General features: G+C 41.4%; 1 non-coding gene across 1 annotated transcript; it reads right to left on the bottom strand.

The window, feature by feature from the left end:
* Positions 1-8,931: 8,931 nt before the first annotated feature.
* LOC139022283 (U6 spliceosomal RNA) lies at positions 8,932-9,033 on the bottom strand. The gene has a single exon (XR_011473661.1). It is a non-coding gene; the product is annotated as a U6 spliceosomal RNA (small nuclear RNA).
* Between the last annotated feature and the right edge of the window lie 16,037 nt (positions 9,034-25,070).

Raw genomic sequence — 25,070 nt, 5'->3', positions numbered from 1 at the left:
CCACATTATGGAGGACAATGTGCTTTACTGAAAGTCCACCAATTTAGATGTAAATTTCATTCAAAAACACTTCACAGAAGAGTTCAGAAAAATGTTTCACCAAATATATGAGCACCATGACCCAGCAAAGTTGACCTATAAAATTAACCACTGAAATGTTTATGGGTATAAACATTATTAGCTTATTTAACTCTCTTATCAACACTATGAGGTAGATATTTTCTCAGGTTTATAGTAGGCATCTGAGGTTTGGAAAGATAAAGATGTGCTAGATTGAAATTTGAACTCAGATTAGTTTGATTATGAAACCCATGCTCTTAAGCACTCCCTTAAAATGTTTATCAGCACCAGTGCCCGTCACACTGTAGGTGCTCAGGTCAGGTCAGCTCCCAGGTCTTGTAGTGCAGAGTGCTGGCTTTTATCCCTCCCTCCCTGACTAGGCCGTGAGAAAATAATGAACTAGGTCATATCTTTTCAGTCTTGAATTTTTTTATTTTTTAAAAATATTTGTATTGACTTCAGAGAGGAAGGGAGAGGGAGAGAGGGAAACATCAATGATGAGAGAGAATCATTGATCAGCTGCCTCCTGCATGCCCCACACTGGGGATCTAGCCTGCAACCCAGGAATGTGCCCTGACAGGGAATTGAACCATGACCTCTTGGCTCATAGGCTGATGCTCAATCACTAAGCCATGCCAGACGGGCTGGTCTTGTATTTTTAATGCTTACTAAAGTGTCTGGTATACAACAGATGCTCCATAAATTGATTCCTGAATGCAGTTGGAAATACTACTTGAAACTCGTGTATTTTTTCTTGATGATTACTTTGTGTAAAGTGCCAAGAGCTGGGGAGAAAACCAAAGCTGGATATGGCCTAGATCCTGCTCTAAAAAATCTGTTTCATATTGGCGTGAAGAATGAATTTACGTATTCATTCTTTATTCAACAAGTATGCATTTATTTCCTACTCAGTGCCAGGCATTAGTCTAGGATCTGGAAATGCAGTGTAGACCCTGTATTAAATTCCTGTTGCTGCTTTACCACAAACTTAAAATAATATGATCTTATTATCTTCATCACCTGGAAACATACCCAGTTCTGGTGCCAAAGTCCAAAATGAATCTTTCAGGCTGAAATAAAGGTCTTGATAGGACTGGTTTCTTTTGGAAGGTCTAGGTCATCCATTTTCTGCTTCTTCCAGCTTCTAAGAGCCTCCTGCATTCTTTGGTTCATGGTCCCACTCCTGGTGGCCTTTTCTGTTCTGCTTCTATCATTGCATCATCTTCTACTGACTAATCTCTTGCCTCCCTCTTATAAGGATTCATGTGATTACATCATGTTCACCTGGATAATCCAGGATAATACCCACATCTCAAAATCCTTAATTTACTCACATCTGCAAAGTACCTTTTGCCATGTCAGCTACTGTGATTCATAGGCTCCAAGGATTAAGGAATGGGCATCTTCTGTCGGTCTTTATTCAGCCTACCAAAGACCCTCATACACTAAAACAGTTTGTGTGCAATATAATATTATCTATGTACACTGAGTGGCCAGATTATTATGACCACCTGACGTTTGTAGGCAAATTAGCCGTACACTGCATTGTATGGGATATGGAAGCCGAAGGCCTGTTCGAACACCTTTGCGCCTGCAGTTACCAAGTTAAAACGTCTCCAATTCCCACAGGAACACAAGGATTGGACAGTCGAGCATTGGAAAAAAGTCATGTGGTCCCATGAATCACGTTTCCAGTTGCATCATGCAGATGGCAGAGTGAGAATTTGGCAGAAACAGCATGAAAGCATGCACCCCACATGCATGAGTACAACCCTTCAAGCTGGTGGGGGCAGTGTTATGGTTTGGGGCATGTTTTCCTGGCATGATTTGGGCCCTTTAATTCGTGTGGAACAACGTCTGAATAGCACAACATACCTAAGTATCGTTGCTGATCAAGTTCATCCTATCATGTTGATGGTGTATCTCAATGGAGATGGCTTCTTCCAACAAGACAATGCACCATGCCACGGTGCTGGTATTGTGCAGGAGTGGTTTCAAGAACATGAGGGAGACTTTACCTTGTTTAGGTGGCCCCCACAATCACCAGATTTCAATCCAATTGAGCATTTGTGGGATGAAGTTAAAAGAGCCATCAGGCAGCTGGTTCCACAACCATCAAATCTCACAGAACTGGGCAGTGCTATTCATCAGGCATGGTGTCAGGTTCCTCGCATCACCTTTCAACATCTCGTAGAGTCAATGCCAAGAAGAATCACCACAGTATTGAAGGCAAAAGGTGGCCCAATGAAGTACTGATGGGGTGGTCATAATAATTTGGCCACTCAGTGTATATAAGACCCTGATATGCAAATAGACCGAACAGCGGAACAACTGAACAACCGAACAAACAGTTGCTATGATGTGCGCTGACCACCAGGGGGGCATACGTGGAACATGGCAGGTATCGGCAGCAGGTGGCAGACCGAGGAACATGGTGGGTGTCGGCAGCAGCAGGATGGTGGAGCAGGTGAGCGGGGGCGCCAGACCAAGGGGGGCGCCAGTCACTGTCATCAAGGTGAGCCTCTGGTGGTTACCGAAAATTCTTTGCTCCTGCATGCCGTGGTCCTGCCCAGTGCTTGCACCTGCTGCCAGCGCCTGGTGCAGGCCTAATTGCTTGGTTCCATCAGCGGGTGCAAGCAATGGCTGCTGGCCCCGATCGCCCCTCAGGGCTTCTCCACCTCCCTCTGCTCCTGAGGGGAGATAGGGGCAGCAACTGCCACTTGCACCTGCTGATGGCACTGGACCCACTTGCACCCATAGCTGGTGCTGGAGCTGCCACTCGTACCTGCTGCCGGTACCCAGCGCAGTCCCGATTGCTCAGGGCCATCAGCTAGTGGGAGCAGTGGCTGCTGGCCCAGATTGCCCCTGAGGGCTTCTTCACTTCCCTCTGCTCCTGAGGGGTGATTGGGGCAGCAGCCACCGCTTGCACCCGCTGATGGCACTGCCCCAATTGTTCCGCACCATCAGTGGTTGTGAGCTGGGCTAGCGCCATTAGCACATGGGAGCGGCAGTGGCAGGAGTGGGGCTGCCGGCAGACAGGGGATCGGGGTCACGGCAGGAGGGGCCAGGTACAGAGGATGGGCCGAGACCCGCCCCTGAGCCCACCACAGCCTTGCAGCCCATAGTTCCTTTCAAAGTGCACGAATTCATGCACTGGGCCCCTAGTGTTTTAGATAAGTGCGATAAAGGAAAATAAATCATGGTAGAAAGATAGAGAGTGACTAGGAGGGAAAAGTTCTTCTTGTGATGGATTGTCAGGGGATGCCTGTTTGGTGAGGTGACATTCAGGCAGAGTCTCTAGGACTGCAGAGTACGCTGACTATTGTCCATGACTGAGGTCTCATCATACATAGAACAAAAGTTTCCTACCTGGAGCAAAGCACATCATTCTGTCCAGATTTTAGGCTATGGGCTTTAAGCTCTTGATGGCATTCCTGACTCCAATCAGTTACTTATTACCAAAGCAATTAGGGATGGGTTAACTCAATGATGGTACCCAAGAGATTGACTAAGCTTATGCTTAGGGCAAGAGGAGCAGCATTTCAACCAGAAAAGGGAAAACAGTTCAGTTTTAATAAATTCACCCATAACTTTTTAATTAGAATGTTTTAAAAAAGCTATTTTAATTCAACCTATATATAAATTTAATATCACTTCAGAAAATAAATTTTCTTTTGACTTTCCCATGGGAGGGCATGGACCATAATCTTTCATTCTCTCAAAGTCTTAATGTAGCCCTGGCCTCTACCATCTGGGCTCAGCTTAGAGCCAGCTGTGTTCCCAGTGTCCATCCTGCCTGGACGGGCCACATGTCAGGAACTGGCCCTCACAGCCACCTTCCTCTGCCCCCAGCACGTCCTCCTGCTACCAATTGCCCCCTGCCTGAATCTCCAACTTTGTTATATACTAACTGTTTTCCCTGTTTTTCCCAGATTGCAATTAACATCTAGAAAGGCAAAGAGCCCTATGAGTAAAGCTTTGAACCGTCACCTGGAAATATACCCAGCTGCTTCTATAGTGGAGTTTAAGAGCATTTAGCTAATTACAGTCCTCAGGAGCAGAAAGCTTCCTAATGGAAGCAGCAAGATCTTTTCTGCCTTACAGTGGGAACCAGTCACCAATGGATAAATAGCAGTTATGTCACATGCCTCTTCGTTTATGCCCTCACTGGGGAGGCTGTCATAAAGTGCCTCCTCTGCAGGCCTAATGCTATGATGTGTATTTTGACAAAAATACTTTCTGGGGGCCATGAAAATAAAAGCACCATAAAATCAGAAGGAAAGAGAGTATAAATTGCACTGAATGAGTCCCAGCCCAGCTTCCCCACTGCACCTCTGCAGATATGGCCTGACTTCTCTGTCGCCTGCAGCTGCTTCAGTGACTAAAGGTCCAGGAGCCTGGTGATAGGACAATCAGTTCAGTAGGGTTGGCCTAGAGGGCCTGGGAAAGGAGGGGAGGGAGGAAGACCAGCCTTGTCCTAGTGGTGTGTGTGTGTGTGTGTGTGTGTGTGTGTGTGTGGTAGGTTAATGTGTTGATGTTTGGCCAGGAGGTGATACAGGGTTCCTGGCTCCTATATTCTAAAAGGTGGCTGCCACTGCTCTTATGAGGCATTGATAGGAGCAGGTTCACCCTTATTAACCACAGTAATAGCAATAAGTAGACAATTACATTTTCCCAAGGTGCATGGGAGCTTCTTGGCTCTAGCGAAGCCGTGCTGGTTGGTGGAGTTAACGGCAGGGAGCTGGAGCTTTGCATCTGGGTCCAGGTTTATTTTCATGTTCAGAGAGAGATAATGATAGGGCAACCATTTTCCAGTTTTGTCAGCTCAGAGAGGTCACCCTCAGGCTTATTAGGCGGTGAGCTCAGCATGCTAGAGGCTGTGACTTGCATCTCCCTGATGCAAGGGTTTTGTGAGCAGCTACTCTCCCCTGACCTCTCTGCCAAACAGTCGTCCTCACTAGCTTCTTTTTCTTACCCTAGAGACCAAAGGGAGAGTCCATTTCTGGATTGTTGCCCACAAACTCTCTCCTAAGAATGAACAGCCAATGTGTGTTATGAACTGAAATCAAGATTGAAGCCTGGCTTGTTTGGCTCAGTGGTTGAACATCGACCTATGAACCAGGAGGTCATGGTTTGATTCCTAGGCAGGGCACAGGCCAGAGTTGTGGACTTGACTCCAAGTTGAGGGTGTGCAAGAAGCAGCCGATCAATGATTCTCATCATTGATGTTTCTATCTCTCCCTCTCCCTTCCTCTCTCTAAAATCAATTAAAAATATATTTTAAAAAATCGAGACTGAAAACGTTTGATCTGATGAGTTTTTGCATCTTAAACACCAACTCAAATCTGCCCATTTTCAGGGTCATTGCAATGGTCTTCTGGGAGTGGGAGCTTTCTTGAATCTCTCTCTTGCCCACCTCCAAATCATCTTGCTGTTACACAACCTTCTCACACACCTGCATCCCCATTCGATGCCTCTGCTCAGGGGCCCGTCATAGCTTCCTATCTCCTTCTGCACAAAGTGGGCTCCCCTGCGGAGTGATCTGCCCTCAGTTGGCCCATCCAGCTCGTGTCCTGGCATGTTGCCTTCATTCTGCTCAGTCCAAGCTCCTCAGGGTTTCTCACTGGTGCAAGGCACTCTTATTCTGCCTTTTCCCTTGCTCTTCTGCTCATCTTAAAGATTCTCTACCCTTTTCCTTCCTTAAATAAATCCTACCTATTCCTTGAGGGTGATTATGAATCTTTCCTCTTTCAGGAAGACTTCCCAGGCTGAACCTTGGCTATACCAAGCACATGTTCCCTGAACTCCTTAGATCTACTAGTATTGTCACCAACTTAAATTTTAATTTACACCTACTTGGTAGTTTCACTAATTTCTTGTGTGCCCTGCATTAGGCTTTTGCCCAGCTTCACAGGAAGTGCCTGGAGGTAGAGTCAACCTTTCAATTAGTTAGTGGGACAATTTGGTACATGAGAGAGGCAGCAGACATGGGCACAGGAAACCAAAAAGCTTAGTTCTGCTACTTCCTATCTGTGGGATTTGGGGAAATTATTTCTCATGCCTGTTAGATTTCCGACTGCAAGTGCAAGGACCCTACTTAAGGTAGACACTGCCTTTCCCCACCCCACATGCTTCTCTCCTGGGCATAGTGCACACAGTTTAGGTCTGGGGCTATTCATTGATTTGCCTCTCATTTCTCCAACTACAGTGATCTTTAGGATTGTGATAAATATTCAGCTCTTCTCTTCTGGGCACAAAGGAGAATTATACTTCCCTACCTATTAGGTATGGTCATGTGACTATTACTTGGTCAATAAAATGTGAGCATGACTGACACCTGTCACTTCCCATCGGAAGCATTAATATTTGGACCACGCATCAAAACATTCTCCTTTCTGCATGGTAATGGGGAAGTGTATTGTTCCAAATGGTGGCGTCTCCCTCAGCCTGCATCCCCAAGTGAAGATGTGGTGATGCAGCCAGAGCTCCCATCCTACCCAAGAAGGTCATGAAATGAATCTCCAAGAAATGAATCTTTGTTATGTTAACCACTGAAATTTTTTGTGTGTTTTTTTTAAATTAACAGTGTAACCTAGCCTATCCTGATATGCCATATTCCTTCGTCTCAACTCCTATTTCTCTTCTTTTGACTTTCTCTTTTTACTGATCTCCCTCACTCACAAGGAGCAACCTGCAGCTGGGAAGCAGCCTCTAATAAGCAATGCTAAGGGCAAAAGAGACTATTGGAGGATGGGTTCCTGATACTCTCAATAGCAATGTCTTTATTGATTTCAGTACCAGGGAATTTCCTCTGCTCTTCTGATGGATGAACTTGAAGGTGTCAAAAAATATTTTGGCCTAACCAAGGCTTGGACTTTGATTCTGCAGATGGTAAGTCATTTCTTCCCCAACATATCCTTCTGATATTCACATGAATGTGCTACAGAATTATGTAGAATATTTAAAATGTTAGAAGCAATAACTGTAGTAAATTTGAACTGATATGACCTCCTGTGTGTCGCTGTGATTGTTTTTCATGTGTTACCTCACTAATATAATCTAAGGTATTATAACCTCCAAACATTCCTTGTCAAATCAGGATCCAAGAATGTGAATCTTTTATGACACATGGAGCAGTTAAATCTGGTTTTGTTTCATCTACTATACTTGTTGAGAGATGTGAATAAAGACTTATTCAGAATCTCTGAAATGAATATCTGAGAGATCCATAGAAAGCAAACATCCTCATGGAATTGGTTCACATTTCATACATTCTTACCCTTCTCATCTCCAAACATAGCTGCCCAACTATGTCTGCAGTAAGAATCTCTGACAGACATTCCAAGAAGAAAAAGAAGGGAGGAAAATGACTTTGCATCTAGGCTGAGAAGAACTAGATGACTGTGTTTTTCAGTCATGGATAACCTAGGCTTTTCTTTAATTAACTGACTTGGCTAATGCCATGCTATTATCTAACAGTGTGTCTGAGAAACAAGAACACTTGTTTTTCTCACTGTACGACATGTCTCAGATGTACTCAAATCAAGAGTAATTGTGGAACCCAAATCCACAGAGAACTCATGGTTTAAGTTAAAACCTAGTGAACAAGGGGGAACAAAGGAAAGAAATTTAAACGTTCCAACCACTTTGCTTGGTTGGAGATTGGGGCGGGACTAAATGGATGAAAGGAATTTAGAGTAAATTCTGTTCCTAGAAGATCAGGCATAGAGAATTCAGTTTGTAGGATGCTACAGCTGTTTCTAGCTAAGGATTCTGGGTAAGTATGGTTTCTAGAAATATTTTTCATGGCAAACAAAATGCCACACACGAATTATATGAATTGTGTAATTTCCAGTGAACTAGCTTGTTTTGTAGTAGCAACTGGGTGATGAAAATTACTGACTTCCTTCTCAATTTGGATGCTGGATATGAAGATTAAAGTTGTAATCATCTTTTATAAAAGTTTTTTAAAATTGACTTTTAGAGAGAAAGGAAATGGGAGGGAGAGAGAGAGGAACATCGATTGGCTGCCTCCTGCATACCCCTACCGGGGATCAGGGATCCAGCCTGAAACCTGGGCATGTTCCTGGACCAGGAATTGAATCTGAAACCTTTCTGTGCATGGGACGACACTCAACCAACTGAGCCACACCTGCTAAGGCTAAAGTTGCAATTTTTTAACTAAAGGAGTCCCTGGAGACAGTGATATGATAGCCAATTTATAGATGTGAGGGTTTAAATAGCCATGACCCAAGAGAAGTATAGCAATGCTGACCCACTGAAAGGTGCCTTTTTCTCTCCGACTCAGCATAGGTGAACACACTGAATACAGAGATTATTCAGTCTTGCAGGAAAATCATCATGTTGCATGAATACTGAGGAGTATAACAAGCTTTGCAAACTGGAAAATTTTTCTAAGTAGAGTGCTTGCTAATGAAACTATTTAGGAAAAACGAAGGAAATGAGACAAAGTGAATAATTCCCTAGCTTTCAAAATTATAAACAGGTTCATTTATCTCGGGTGGAGGAGGGGAAAGGAACTGGATTGGGGCCAGGAGACATGGGACTAAATCCCAGATCTGCCACCTTGAGCTGTGTTACATTAGGCAGATAATTCAACTTCTCTGAGCCCCAGTTTCCAGATCAGTGAAGCCGTTACAGAGGGTTGTTTTGGCAAACAAATAATATAATTCATTGCAAAACACCACAATTTTTAAATATCAGAAATGTGAGAAGTTGTCATAGGATTGTCATTATTGTTGCTTTTAGCTTCCTACTTTCGGTGGGTGTGTAATCAATGCCTGAGTGAATCCAATCTAAGGTAAGTCTTTCCCCAAAAGACGGAGTGTGCATCTGTGTACACAGAGAATGTGAGTTGTTCTCCTATTCTCAAATCTGTGTGTCATCCTTGCCCAGGGGCCAGGCTATTCTCTACTGTTCCAGTTTTAGTGTATGTGCTGCCGAAGCGAGCACGCTCCTGTGCTCATTCTGATGACGGATTTTGTTTAACTTGATTGGGCTAAGACATGTCCAAATAGTTGGTAAAACACTTTTTTCTGAGTGTGTTTGTGAGGGTGTCTCCAGAAGAGATTAACATTTGAGTTAGTAGACTTAGTGAAGAAGAGCGTCTTCACCAGTGTGAGTGAATATGGCCCAATCCCTTGAGGGCCTTAATAAACAAAAAGGTGAAAGAAGAGCAAATTTGCTTCCTTTGTTTCAACTGCCCTTGCCATTGGCTTCTCTGGTTCTCAGGTCTTTGGATTCAGACCTCCGGTTTCCTGGTTCTCCAGTTTGCAGTTGGCAGTTGTGGGAATTCTTGGCGTCCATCGTTATGTGAGCCAATTCCTGTAATAAATCTCCTCTTTTGTATATCTCTATATATCTTGTTGGTTCTGTTTCGCTAGAAAATGTTGACATACATCACAATACTGATGACTTAGAAAGACTAGAATATAATTAAGTAGCCCCAAAGATCCACTAATCTGTAGGCAGTATTAAAAAAGGTAATGAAAACTCAACATAAAAGCCTTCCCTTACAACTTGATTCTACGTCCAGCACTGCCTTCCATATGTAAAATAAACGTTTCAGGTGAGTTGGGGGAAGCTGGGAGATGAGAGAGAGAGAGAGAGAGAGAGAGAGAGAGAGAGAGAGAGAGAGAGAGAGAATTCACTGCAGGGAGAGAGGACCAGAGGATAGAGAGATTTGCATAGGGAATTGAACCACACAGAGCTACACTTTAGTCTGCGGTGAGGTAGCAGGGGATCCCAAAGCATGTTATTAAAGTCTACAAAAACAAGAGTAGTGTAAATTTTGTTTAGCCAACTCCCTATAGCTTCATTTATTTCATATGTCAATATAGGGACAATTTTAGAGCTTGAGGAAACTTTAGAACAAATCCTTAAAATATGTGTACACACAAAAGATAGTGAAAATTTCTAGTTCTGAGCCTCAGTCTAACTTATTCACTAACTCATCCCCCTGCCAGTTACTTCTTCACATTTAATTTATCCTTCATATTGCAGCCCCAGATATGCTTCCAAAATGTACATCTGATCATGCCTACCCCAACTTTTGTGTGGGCTCAGCAAAATCATGTATATGGCTTTCTCAATCCATTCATAAAGAGGTGCAGTTGAAGAAGCTAAAGGCAAATGTTTTACTTTGCAAATAAGACCATACCAACATTTTGCTTTAACCATGAGTATGGCCAATAAGTTATCCTAAAATGTAACTTTCACATTGGTTATTGAAACTAAACAATGGTGCAGAGAAACCTTGGGCTTCTAAGGGAAAATATTTTCCTTCTTTTTCTCATTTCTCTTGTTAACTTAATGGACTTCAGAGCCAATTCTGTGGTCATCCTGAGGGTGTGGTTACTGCTTTAGAGAAAGAGCCTGCTTCTTTGTTACACTCCCCTTGGTAGGGAAATTGTTCAGAACTTAAGACAGTTATAAGTGTGTCTTGTTGCCCTATAAGCTTTTGACATAGATTTCTTTAGGACATCACATAATTACAAAGCCACAATCTATACCAGGCTGAAATTCATTCATGACTTTATCTCATTTCACATTCGATGCATCCTCTTCATTTAAATCATCTCATCAGAGGAGGAGGTGGAAGAAGGTAAAGGGGGAAGAAGTGGGATGGAAGGAGACGGAACTTGGGGTGATAACCACACAATAGAATATACAGATGATGTATTGCAGAATTGTATACCTGAAACCTGTATAATTTTATGAACCAATGTCACCCAAATAAATTCAATTAAAAATAAATTAAAAAAAATAATCAAACTCATCAGAGAGTTGAACAATGGGCACCAGATGATAGCACTGTAACCTGGCTGAAATTCTTTGTGACACTTTAAAAATAATTTGAGCCTGTGCCCCTGCAAGGACAATTTACCTTTTCCAAAGAAATTAAAGCCTGGCTGAATAAATCATACCTCCACAGAAAAATACTTTCTCAAACCAGCTACACAGGTATCTTCCCTCTACATGTCTTAGTGTGTATTGCTGCTGTTCCAGAAACTGGACCTTCAGGTTTTGGTGAGAGTTGGAGTGAGCTCTATCATTTGTTCCTCTCCCCAACTTTTGTCTACCTTCACCTCTCATGTTCTAGAAGGCCTGAGTCAGCTCTGTTACTCGACTGTAGCCCCAACTCCTTACAGGTTATATTTATAAAAACTCTTCCTTTCCCCCTCCCTGTTCTCTTTTTATTCTCCTCTGTTAAGACCTTTCTTCTTTCATGCAGGTTCAGCTCACAACTCAAGCTTGCTGCCTAGACTGGACTTTTCCCTCCTCTGTTGTATAGAGGGCCAATACTTATACTTTCTGGGTTGGAAGGTCTTTTCCAACAGGTTTTGAAAACAGAGAAAACATCTGTTATTTAAATTATTAGTTTTCCCTTTTTACTTTCTAGTATCTCAGTTCCAAACCTCAATTGATAGTTTCCTGTTCACATACTAATTCTTGAAGACGTTCACTTTATTTCTGAGGTTGGTTTTTTTTTGGCTCCTCTGAACAAACTCACACACATTTACGTTTGTTGCTGATTCCTTCTTTCACCGTGATTGAACCCGTGTTTTGTGTTTTTCTAATCCACAATCATTCAGTGTTTATCTACTGTTCATTGAGTCACCTTGAAAACACATGGCGCAGGGGTCCACAGAGATTGGCAAGCTATAGAAATTTCTAGGTCAGTTCCTCTTCAGGTCTTTTCTGAACCAGAATTCAGGCATCAAAATATGTAAAGAAAAAAATATAGAACTGCAAATATATTCTTTCTTCACAGCCAGTTCTAGCATTAAAAATTCAGTAACTCCTACACAGTTGTAATCTGTTATTCTGAGACAGCAAAGTGTAATATAAATTTCAGAGCCATTGTTTCTTAGTTGCTTCAAGGGATTGGGTGAGCTTATAACAATCCTGGAGACACTGTGGTTGTGGAAAAGGTATTTCAGGTGTTCATAATTTTGTCGTGGGACTACTGGAAGTCTCAGGGTCATATGCAAATTTTTAACTAGACAGCCATGGCAAGTGAAGGCTAGTGGAGGGCTGTTGAATCACTGGGATAACCCTGAATCCTAGACCTCCTTGACTGACAACATGACTTCTAAAAATAACACCTTCCCCAGAGCTCCCTCATGTGTGACCTTGGAAATCTCAGGAGCACGCTGAACACAGAGACCATGTGTGTCTCTGCTGCATTCAACAGAGCACTGTTACAGTAGGTGATGTTGAATGGGCCAACATTTTCAGGATTATGGTCATTTGGGCACAGCCACACATGCAACAGAGATTAGGGCTTTTGCAGGAAGGTTCTGCTAAGTAATCTTGGGGGTTTGGTAAGGACAACATATTAAAAGTCAAGTGAACTAAATTTATCATTTATTTTAGCTGTTCTAGATTGTAGCTGACTTCAACTATGGGCATTTCAGAGAAGTAGGAACACAGAGTAAGAGACCCTTAAAGGTGAGACTTTCCTGTTAATGAATGGGCCTTACTGCCAAGATGGAAATATTAGTCTATCCTAAACATGTTTGACACAGAGCTAGTAAGGTCATTAGCCACTAGAATGGTAATTAATAAACTCCATTATTAAGTCTTTCACCTCAGAATGAACCAAAAGTCATATCAATTGTACTAGTGGAGCTCTTGGCATTATGACTACTGGAGGTTCTAACCCCAGAACAACCAATGCCTTTCTGGTTAGACAGACCTTGCTCCAGGGACTCAGTCACCTCTGAGAAATGGGTTCTGTAGTGATTGTCTACTCAAGGCCTGAAAAACATTTGTATGAACATTTATATAACTGACAGAGGATAAACCTGAAAAGGTAGCTAAAAAGTCATGGCCAGGACTGATTTTTGGAAAACTAGGACTGTTATTAATAAAGTAAAAATGTAGGGTGTTTTTAGTGTTGACTGATTCTGAGAGATTGAGTAAAAATGTGGTTTAAAATGTCAATAAGAGCCAAAACCGGTTTGGCTCAGTGGATAGAGCATCGGCCTGTGGATTGAAAGGTCCAGGGTTCGATTCCGGTCAAGGGCATGTAACTAACTGGGTTGCGAGCACATCCCCAGTAGGAGATGTGCAGGAGGCAGCTGGTCGATGTTTCTCTCTCATCGATGTTTCTAACTCTCTATCTCTCTCCCTTCTTCTCTGTAAAAAATCAATAAAATATATATTAAAAAAAAGAAAAGAAAAGTGGATTTATATAAAAAAAATAGAATGTCAATAAGATTTGGCAACATGGAGTTTTCTGGTGATTTTCACTAGAACATTTTTGTTTAAATGATAAAGGCAGGAACCTGGATGATATGAGATGAGGTATCAATGGGAAATGGGTAACTAAAGGAAATAGAACATTTAGATGGGGCTATGAAGGGAATCAGAAATTAGGTGATGGGTGGAAAAGGAGAGTTATTTTTAACTTCCAAATGGAAAATAATAAGCGATTTTGAATGCTGATGAAAATAATTCAGGTGAGGAGAGAGATTGGTAGTGCAACAGAGAATGTATAGCTGATGAAGAAAATTCCTAAAGGCAGCAAGAAGTAAAAGAATCTAGAGGACAGGTAGATATTTTGTATTAATAGGAACTAAGGAATGTCCTGATTTGCAATAGGATTGAAGAAAAAGATAGAAAACAATAGATTCAAGCAGGTTTATAAATTTGGTTTATAAATGATGTATGGATTACTTTTCCTAATGATGTATGAAGAGAATCATTAGTTGAGAGGGGGGAGGAGTATGAGGATAAGGAGGTGATTAAAGTACAGAAGGCATGAAGGAGATACTTTGGACAACAAGAAAGCAAGCTCACTAGAGAGACTTGCTAGGGTTGCTAAACAGTGTTGAGACCAATATAAGATTTGTGTCCATGAACTTATGGGCAAGTCAGTAACGCCGAATAGATTTCCTCCAGCAGGTTCAGATAGTACAGCTTTGGGGTTAATGCAATAAGGAAGTAAGATTCTTGACTAGGAAAATGAGAGCGACAGTGGTTCTAAAACATTGGGACTTCAAGAAAATAGCAAGTCCTTAGAAAAATGGTTTCATGGCACACCTAGCCATGTGCTCCCAGGGAACTGTAGGAGCATGGCACAGAAGCAGTTGTCTCTGAAACTAGAAAACATTGACCACATGAACTTGAGCCATGAGTATCTCAATACTAACCTGTGTGCACAGGGGGCCAAAAGCCAGAAAAGCTTTCTATAATCCCTGGTGCTATGCAATTACCTTAATACTTGTTATAACCCCTTTGAAAATTCCCAAGGATTACTAAAGTTGAATTTCTCATTTGCCTGAGAGAGTAGATGGAAACAAAATTAATTTTATCTCATCAAAACAAAGAATTCTAGTACAATTTGAGCACATCTTTTTAGGGATTCTGAGTCATACTTGGTGTTCTATGAAGAGAAGTCAAGTGTAATGAGAGGTTATAAAAAAGGACCTAATCTTGACCTGGATGTCAAGGCCTCTCTGAGAAAGTAATATTGAAGCTTGGAATTAAAATATGCATAGAGTTAACCAGCTGAAGAGTGAAAGGGAAGAATTCAAATCTCTAAGACAGGAAATAACTTGATTCCTCCTATGACCATAAAGAAGTTAGTGTAGATGGTGCATAATGGACAAGTGGAAGAAGGCCCTGTTATGAAGGAGGTTGTATGGATAGGGGTCAGGTTTATTATGTAGAACCCTGCCATGAGAAGCATAGGCCATATAAAAATGTTCTCCAGTAGACTCATGGAGAATGATTTGAACAAAGCCTAGAAATAATAGTTGCTTGCAGTAATGTTGCCATGATGTAAAGAAGATTCAATAGGTTGAAGACCTATCTTGACAATGACATTGCTAGTACTGAATTGATGAAAAAAAGAAGCATAACTTCCGGGTTTCTAGCTGAGCTAATAGATCTTGGGAATTCAGCCTGCACACCACATATCTCTGCATTCGGGGAGTGTTTCTGGCTGGTTCTTTCCTGGACCCCTTCCTTAAGGCTTTAATGATGCCTTGTGCAGATTTCTACAACTGTCCTTACCACACTGTTAGGAAATTTTCTGCTTATGCACCTGTCTGACCCACAAAACATGAGCACCTTACAGGGAAGATAACTTTACCCATCTCCACGGTAACAAGTCCAGGGCCTGGCACTTGGTAGATGCTCCTAAACTAGTATGTTGGCAGAATGAATGAGTAAAGGACTGAATGAATTCGATTTGACAGAAAAAAACCTGCCTTTTTCATTAAAGAATTAACAAGTAGATTGAATTAATTTATCAACTCTGATCAAATGCTTTAGCCTGGAAAAGATGTGAACATTTCTTAGATTTATTAGTTTGCTCTAGAAAATGAAAATACTAATTATTTGTAGGATTAATCACTGAATCTTTCCTTCTAATTTTCTAACTGATAGCTTTTTTTAATGATAGTGGTGAAGACATTTACCACAGTTCCAAGGAATTCATCCAAACTTCATCAATTCAAGGAAGATTAATTTGATCAGACAGCTGTTTTCACTTTGGAGTCTCTCAGACTGGGCTGACATGCAGTCCCACACCGACACATGCTCATCTCTATTCTCTGCACAGCTACGCATGCTCTGTGTAAGGCACTGGTGGTGCTGGCACCTCAATTTTAAGGCAATAGAAGTTTTGCCAATCCTAATTCAATAATTTACACCAGATTATCTAGTACATTGCTGCATTCTCATCCATGTCATCATTACAAGATTATCTCTAATTGAGTTTCAACAAATGAATCAATTAGTTTAAAAATAATAAAAATAACATTTTAAGGAAGGAAAAAACAAAAAGTAGAAAACATTCAGTCTGAGCACACTTCTCTTTTGAATTGCCTTGAGAAAATTCAACTAGATTTGTCTAAGCCTTAGACAGCGGTTGGCAAACTCATTAGTCAACAGAGCCAAATATCAACAGTACAATGATTGAAATTTCTTTTGAGAGCCAAATTTTTTAAAATTAAATTATATAGGTAGGTACATTGTTATTAACTTAATTAGGGTACTCCTAAGGCTTAGGAAGAGCCACACTCAAGGGGCCAAAAAGCCGCATGTGGCTCATGAGCTGCAGTTTGCCGTCCACGGGTCTAAGGCCTTTCTTAATTTTTTTAAAAATATATTTTATTGATTTTTTACAGAGAGGAAGGGAGAGGGATAGAGCGTTAGAAACATTGATGAGAGAGAAACATTGATCAGCTGCCTCCTGCACACCCCCTACTGGGGATGTGCCCGCAACCAAGGTACATGCCCTTGGCTGGAATCTAACCTGGGACCCTTGAGTCCGAAGGCTGATGCTCTATCCACTGAGCCAAACTGGTTTGGGCAGGCCTTTCTTAATTTATAGATCAAAATTTGTTATCAGACAATATTCATTCATTGAATTGATGAGTGAGTGATTTGCCCACTTACTACCGATGATCCTGGCATGTTTGTGTTCAAGCAACACTTCTGGGCCTGGATTTCCAATGGTCTCAGAGTCATGAAAGCTTAAGAAAAGCTTCTCTCAACCAGGCCTTATTCAGTTACTAGTTTCCTGCCTTTTCAAAACCAGGAATTTAATGTATTAGGATATTTACATTGCTGTTTCAGCCTTTTAGTTTTCTTAAATAAAACTGAACATTTGTTATTGCTCCTGTGGGTGGTTGAAGTGTTTGACTAGAACTCTATTGATTTTGTTTTGTCCCAGAGTTACGAGTTTCTTCTTTCAGTTCACAAACTTTTGGACTTAATCTGTCAAATAGGATTACTGTATATTAGTGCCTAGGGACAGCAGGGGTTATCTCTAGAATTCTGAGTGCTCATGAAATTAGATCCATGGCAATGCCTTGTCTTATTGTTACTATCTATTTTCTGTGTCCTCATACATTCTGCTACACACTAGGGTGGGAGACTGTTCTATGAGAAAGACTTTCAAATTAAACAAAAGTCACAGAGAACATGGTGATAATCAAATTCAAATTGATTATACCCCAGGGAGTTTTTACGTTGAGCAAGGCGTTTCATCATAATGGTGGGAGGCAGGAACATGAACATAAAGAACCTTGGGCAAGTCATTTAAACTTATTTTATCTCAACTTTATCACCTTACAATTGGGTTGAAAATGATCTATTCCCTTTCCAGGGAAATTCTAAGAAGAAAATGGATAGGAAGAGCATGGGAATTATAAGAAACTGTGAATCACCCCACTAAATACATGTGCACTATCATGTGCCTTCTTAGATCTCATAGAATTTTGTTCTTTGAATAAATGAAGGAAAAACCAACACATTTTGTTCTGGGATCTTGTTTTCCTATAAAATATTGAATATATGAGATTTGAGATACTTGTTAATATCATGATCATTATTATCCTCATTATTGTCACTGGTTTTTATGTGTGTGTGTGTGTGTTTTTGAAAGCTTATCTTTCATTCAAAGAATATATTTTCAGGACTTCAGATTGCATTTGTATGTTGCTATCACTAATTACTAAATCAGAATGTTCGATGACCTCGACATAGTTTCAAGGGTTACCCTCATATGCTCAAAATGCTTTGCCAACTGGCATGTGGCTGACCTGGGGTGATGGGAAAGCCCTGGGGTTTGTAGCCATACCTGAAATTAACAGTGATTCTGCCACTTGGAGAGATGACCCTGGCCTACGATGGGAAGAGAACCTTTTTTTAATGTGAATGTGGAAAAATACAATTTTAAGAAGAGGAATGGGACCTCAATTAAATGGAGGTAGCAAGGAGATACTGGTAGGATGTGGAGATAAAATGAACCATGTATTCAAAGCAAAGACACATATTGAAGTAATAAGATGATTGGAAAACACATCTCCAGGTGATGGAGGAATGAAGAGGGCGCATATGCATGCAGGGGAAGCTGGATGTGGGTGAGAGCTCTTTTGTCGCAGGGAGGAAAGAGTAGAGCTAGTAATTGGCTTTTTATTCCTGCATCATGGCGTTAACTCCATGGTCATGATGCATTTGGACCTGGGGGGCCTTGTTACAGTGTCAGGTGGGGTGGACAGTCTGGTGGCATGACGACAACTAGCCCGACTCTTGAGGAGAAAAAATGGACGACCTCTGCCTTCATGGAAACCCAGTTCTGTACATTTTGGGCTTAAGTGAGACATATTCTCACCAGCTAACACAAGGTAACTTACGGTTCACAATAATTTATACTTGCAAGGACCTGGAGAAAAATGGTCTTTTGTGCTCACTGATGAAGAAATAATTGAAAGGTATTTTTCCCTTTCCTATTTTGTGGTCTGAGCCAGTTTTCTTTGCTGAGTTGCCTTTTATTGAATCATTTATTCACCTACTCATTCAATAAACATCTCTCCACTAGACATTTTGTGTCAGGGTTCTGGGTGTATAGTGCTAAATAAGACAAAGTATTTCTGCCCTTATGAGGCTTACAATATAATTTAGAGGAGACAATCAGGCAAACAAAGAAAAGCTCAGTTAAGGCAGTGATGCATATTATAAGTGGTAATAGGATGAATATGACAGTAAGAAGGGAACTTTTGAATAGATCAGAGAATTTCCCTCTGAGGAGGTTACATATGAACTGATTTAGACATTACGGAAAAGAGAACAAACAATAGCTCAGATCATCTTATTCTTGTGTGAATGTAGAGGTGGCAGTTCAGGACCAATGTATCAGTTCAAAGGCAATACCAAGAACAGAGGCTCTGCTTGTCATTCTGACCTTTATTCCTAATATGATTCCAAAGCGACCGCTGTGCCTCTCGGTGTCACATCTGCACTCCGGTGGGAAAGAGAAGGAGACCGCTGTGCCTGTGAGAGGCTACATAATTGATGGGGGCAGGAAACAATGAAAACTGTGGGCCTTTGTTTATAAAGCAGAAAAAGTGATGGTTAAAAGTACCACCAAAAATTGAAGCTTTTTCTTTAAAAATATTTTAGAAATGCTATAAAGGTAATAGTGATACATGAGTAACAACATAAAGGTCAGTTGCAAAAATATTTTGGGACCATAAATTTATATAAGACAAAAAATGCTACTAATCAAGGTGACATCGCAATTGATTATACTATATTTTCTGGGTTGTTTGTAATTTATTAAGGTCATTAAAATTTATACTAAAAGTAAATTCATTTTCAATCAATATACTTGAAACAACACCTGTAACTAATTTTTTAAAATTCTCACCTGAGGATAAGTTTAACTTTTTTAGAGAGAGAGAGAGGAAGAGAGAGAGAAAGAAAGAGAGAGACAGAGACAGAGAGAGAAATATCGATGTGAGAGAGAAAAATCGATTGGTTGCCTCCTGCACGTGCCCCAACTGGAGTCGGGATTAAAACCCACAACCTAGGCATGTGCCCTGACTGGGAATCGAACCAGGGACCTTTCATTGCATGGGACGGTGCTCCAACCAACTGAACTAACCAGCGGAGGCAACACCTGTAATTCTTGGCAAATGCAAGGTTTACTTGACAAATGACTTTTGATAATTTTTTAATTTTGAGAAAGAAATGCTGATGCAACTATTACTGGAGCTCTTAAGAGTATTTTATAGACTGTTTACAACATGGAAAAGATTTTCTGATAAATTCTTTCAAAGTATACGTTTTAGTAGATCCAAAGTTGCTATTATGTAGCAATTTTTCTAAGGTCAGTTTGTGTAAATCTGAATTTTATTTTAAATGTAAATTCGTGCAATTGCATTTTAATGTCTCCTGTGACATTTTCTGTAACGTATGGGAGGTCGAACAAGAAGCTGAAAGTGGCTTCATGCTGTATCTATAATTCAAATGCTGTTTATACATTTCATCATTGTATTTTAAGTTAAAAAAATTCATTTTAAAATTGTCTTCCTCATCAATAATTGGTTCAACTGCAGCTTCATTTGAAAGCAGTGTTCTGTGCAAAGCCACTATCTTCGCATCTAATTTCTATTTGCTTCGTAAAGTTGAAAAGCTTCCCACACAGGAGATTCTAAGTTCTTTGCAGAATCCGAATAACTCCCTGATAGGCAGCGTCCATGGCTATGCTTTCACTTGGTAACACCTCACTGACAAAGTTTAGCATAGAGTGCAGGCCGTCTTCTCCTGGTGCTGAGGTGAAGTTAATGTGTGTGCAGAGGTGCAGATAAGGGCCCAGGAAAAAGGCAAACTGGCCTCCCAGTGTGCAGCCTCTAAGCCTGCAGATGTGGGTGATGCAGCTGCCATCTCTGCTGCCATTCTGGGCTGAGCTCCCTGCCTCACTGACTTGTGCCCATGGTATTCTGATCGACGAAGGCATGTGTGCCTGGCTGCCAGGCCAGTTGCTGAGGTGCCCACACCTTCTGCCTCGTCTGCGGAGTCTATGTTATCACCTGGAATCTCTGCTGCTCCCGATCATGCTCCACTGTCCCATTGGACTTCACCTGTTAAATGATCAAATCCCATGAAGTGTCATATGAGTCATGCCAGGTCGGATGGTACAAGTAATAACAATGGGCTTATAAGAAATGTTTCCCTTATTTCACTGAAAAACGAGTCTTTGTTAAAGATGCACTATTGCCTGTAAAATCACAATGGAGAATAGGCATTCCATGAGTTCAAGGATGATGGTGCTAACAGAAAATGGTAGAAAAGGACCAATAATCAGGTTAGCCTAGTGAAGAATAGTTCATTTTTAAAATTCATGCATCACTTTCCCAATTGTTACCTTGCCCACTTTGTTAATGAGCCTCAGTGCTGTGGTAGCTGAAGGAGAAGGAGAATTAGATCAATAATTTAATTGGGTAAAGAATACCCAATGGATGACTAAAATCCCTTTCAGTAATTTCTTTTCTTTTATGTAATTCACATGGGACACAGATTTTCTCGCTCAATGGGCTTCTTTTGAGAGCTCTATCCACATATGCCTTCCTTATGTCCTTTTCACAAATCAGGTAATTACATTTTTTCAAGGTCCCTGACATTCAGCTAAACTATTAACCACTTCCTAGCTTTTCTATTTTTCCAGGCATGGTGACCAACATGTACCCCTCGAAGTTCTAACCACTGGGTGACTATTTATTCACCACCTTCTTGAGCCCTTGAGTGAAGCTGTAATGCCACAGAACTTCAGTGTGGCCTAGTTTCCATACATTGTGTAGAGGCACTTGAAAGCCTGGTTCTGCTTTACTGCTTCCCAGTTAAAGGTCATGGAAAGCTCTCAATGAGGCCCTGGGTGTGGGTCAAGGGCACAAGAGTAGAACAAAGGAGTAGGCACTCAGGTAGTATGCAAGACTTGCTCCTACAACTTGCTGTGACTTGTTGGGCTAGTGCTTTGTATTCCACCTCTAATTAATGATGGTGTGCTGCTAGGAATACCTGGCTTTGTGGCCCGATGGGTCAGATGACTCTCACTTCATGATGGAAAGCCTGGTTTCATCTTTGTCTGGTGTTCCATGATTGGGTGTTGAGTTTCCACTAAAACCCAATAGAAAGTCAAGAGCTATTATTCAAAAATCAAACAGATACATATTTTCTCCCAAACTTGCATTTCTGTTGTTCTTCTCTTGGTGCGGATTGATCTGGGTTCTATGAAGCATTTTCATCTTCCACAAGCACTTTAGAATCATTGGACCCAGTGGAGCATAAGGCTTGACCAATAGCCTGGGACAACCAGATAGCTATAGGTACAGTCACCATCTGATAATGGTTTGTACTGTAATTCTTTAAGATCCATCTCTTTGGTTTAACAACCTGGATCATCACCTCCTGCCCCAGTTTTCAATGGTGGAACACATTTCTGCAGTACCCCAGGGGTACGGCTCTGGACTTTACATTATATTATGGTCAGATGCTTCCACTGGGACCCTACTCTAGGTGTCAAGAAGCCAATGTGTGCGCTTTACTAACTGTTGAGGACAGTTATTCCCAGTAAGTACTCTGGATCTGGCATATGTACAGGTTCTTATTGGTTCTGTAAGGGATATGTAGAGAATGTTAGGATAAAACAACGGAGGATAATAGAACCAGGTCCTAGTAATGGTGGGACATAGGGTTATCAAGGAGCCAAAAAATGAGCGTTATGCCATGAACCAGTGTTTAATGAAATCTGAAGAATCAGATATTTCCCTTCCCCCACTGCACAATTATCCAAAAAATGGCCACAGGCCCCCTCATGCGAGGTTAGGATTAAGATTCATTGCTTTTGTGCTGATGTGGTTGGAGAGCTTTTTTCAATGTTACTCAGCCTCCCCTTTATTCAATAAACCTTGGCGTCTTTGACTTGGCTCGGATTGGGGTATTATATATGAGGAACTAGGACTCTCTTGGTTGCCCTATGTTTGTAGAACTTAATTTACTTATTATTACTTACTTAATTTACTTAATTTTCTCTTTCCCTTCATTACATGAGGAACTTAAGGGGACGCCCATTTACTTATTATCCCCCACAAAGACAGTTTCACAGCAGATCATTCTGACCCCTAATGCTGTGGTTTTGGCCCCTAAAGTCCCCTGGCTGTGGTAATCACTGCCTGGCCTTAGCCATGCATAATTGTGTTATTCCCTCTGAAATTAAGGAAAGTACTTTAGCCACAATAGTTCCTATGAGTGTCCATGACCTTGAGAGAAGAGCTGGGTTTGGACAGGGGGCATTGCACATATTAAATCCACTCCAATATTTATACCTCTGTAAGTCTCTGGAGTCCCTCTTTCATCATGCATTAAGAAATTGCTGGCATCTTAACTTCATTTAGTGTGGGCCTTTGTTGAACCCACGTTTCAGTTCATCAACCAAGCAACTAATTAGAGCAACTTCCTGCTGCTTGTGCTAAAACATTGGATTCAGAAATACTTCAAAATGTGTTAAAGACATATTAAGTGGGATTTAAAGTTATGCTGTTTCTCCATAGCCTGGCAACTTTAGAACCCTTGCCTACACTTATTTACCTAATTGAGCAGATATAGATAGACAAAGCTTTTCAGTTCTCCTGGGGAATATGTTTTCTCTCTTAGGTCTGACATTGCTATTGGCCCCTGGGAAATGCTGACACCCGACTCTATGTCTAGGTTTGCAGGTACAGAGGGATCTTAGTAAGGAACGAGAAGACACAGGGAATGCAACCAAATACAATGAAAACTCTAGGAGTGAGGATGCTTATAGGCCCTTTGAGGATGTCAGGAATAAATAACTTCACCTGACGAAACGACAGAGAGCGTTCAGTCAATGTTAGTGATGCTGTTGCAATTAACCTCGTTATTAATAACAGGAAAAGAGCAAAGGAAAGACCAAAGATTCTAAGCATGTTATATGGGCAGCTCCACCAGGAAGCTAAAGCTTTACGCTCCTCAGGGAGTCACTGGTCTATACCCTGCAGATTGCTGGGGTGAGGAATTGGACAGGGAGGAGATTAGATATAGACGCATGCCCAGTAAGGTAGGGGTGACCTTGGGAAGGTACCTGCCATCCGTCACACCAGAAACAGGTCACTGGCCAGAATGTGTGTGGCCACTGAAAGGGCATGAAATTTAGAATATGTAATTTCCTAAACAAAGAGTTTGCTCTCTTGTTTTCTCTTGGCGGGTTGCACCTGACTCCGTGTTTGTGGGGTTCTCTCGCTCCTGCTTCTGGGCATTCCCCCACGGGGCCCACAGCCATGCGGACCCTCACACACAATGGACTAATGGACTAATGGACTGTAACTAGCCTGATGCTGAACTGGACCCGGCTGCATCACGGAACAGAAACTCTGGACACCGGCTTTGCCTTTAGCCTTACCGAGACCCCAGCTATACTCCTATGACTGGAATGAGACTTTGGAAAGCCAGAGGTGTCATTCTAGGCAAATAAAGCTTTCTGCCATATCTCATCCTCTCCTGAGGACCTCGGAAATGCTTATTTCAGTGGCACTCCAAGTACTCTAGTCCAACTAGCAAGGGAGAAAGATCACCCACTTTTCTCTGATACCATTAGGGGTTCCAGTCTCGGGATTGATTGTTACTGTACCACCTCTTCATTCTGATTCCTAGGATTTAATTTTCCAATAAAAATACTAATTTCCATACAAAATACTGGTGAAATTGTGGGGTTAGGTGATATTATAGCTCTCCACCCCCTCTTTCAAAATATTAGTTTAATTTTAGCTATTTCAATCCTAGCTGCATTACATTTGGATTGCATTTAAAACAAACCCCACATTTTCAGTATGTGCCACGAGTTACTTTTATCTTTTATAAACACATCTAATGCTGATTATAAAAATCATTTCATGCCACAATCCTTGATTTTTTTATGCCTCTCATACTGGTCTGTGGCAGTAGCTACTCAACCTCCCTGAAATTTTGCCCTCCCTTAGTCCTTGAATTCAAATGATTACAGATTATAACATAATTAACTGTTTCACCAATGAGTGCTATCGGATGACAGAGTCTGATTCCTTATTTTGTTCTGGATTTCTATAGTGTTAAATCCAAAAACATCAAATGACCTACAGATCAGCAAAGGTGAGGGGATCAATTGAATTTGAAATTTTAGATTCTAAGAAATTGCTGAAAATTAAGAAATTGCTGGCTTGGCCTGACTGGGTGAGGACAAACTTTCCCAATCCTGGAAGATGACGGGGATCTTTGTAATGTGTTTGAGACCCCTTTCCTGCTCACATGCCACACTGGAGAGGCATCAGCACCTGCAGTGGGGAGAATGCGACCTCCAGGGCTGCTGTACAGGCCCTGAGATCATGGCCTTTCAAGCCTCACTGGATGGCTGGGGGCCCATGCTTGGACTTGGCAGAGAGGGTGGGTGAGGGGAGATGGGCAGGAAAAACCCGGCTCTGAAGGAACCATGAAGGCTTGGACCATGAGCTTCCCAGTGGTAATCACATTGGGCGTGCAAGACTATTGTCCCTGCTCCTATTTGTATAGAATGAGGTAGTTGGTTCCTCAAATAGGAGTTATGATAATATCAAATTATTAATTTAAGGATGAATAAAATTTCATAAATTTGCTTAGTAACTATTTGCTGATTAATTAATTTTGAGGCATAGTTTAGGAAA

Source organism: Myotis yumanensis, unplaced genomic scaffold (genome assembly GCF_028538775.1).
Source record: "Myotis yumanensis isolate MYYU_CA2020_CCGP unplaced genomic scaffold, mMyoYum1.0.hap1 SCAF_13, whole genome shotgun sequence".
NCBI classification, from domain to species: domain Eukaryota; kingdom Metazoa; phylum Chordata; class Mammalia; order Chiroptera; family Vespertilionidae; genus Myotis; species Myotis yumanensis.
Note: the sequence above shows the minus strand (reverse complement) of the source record. Positions and strands in the feature narration are given on the sequence as shown.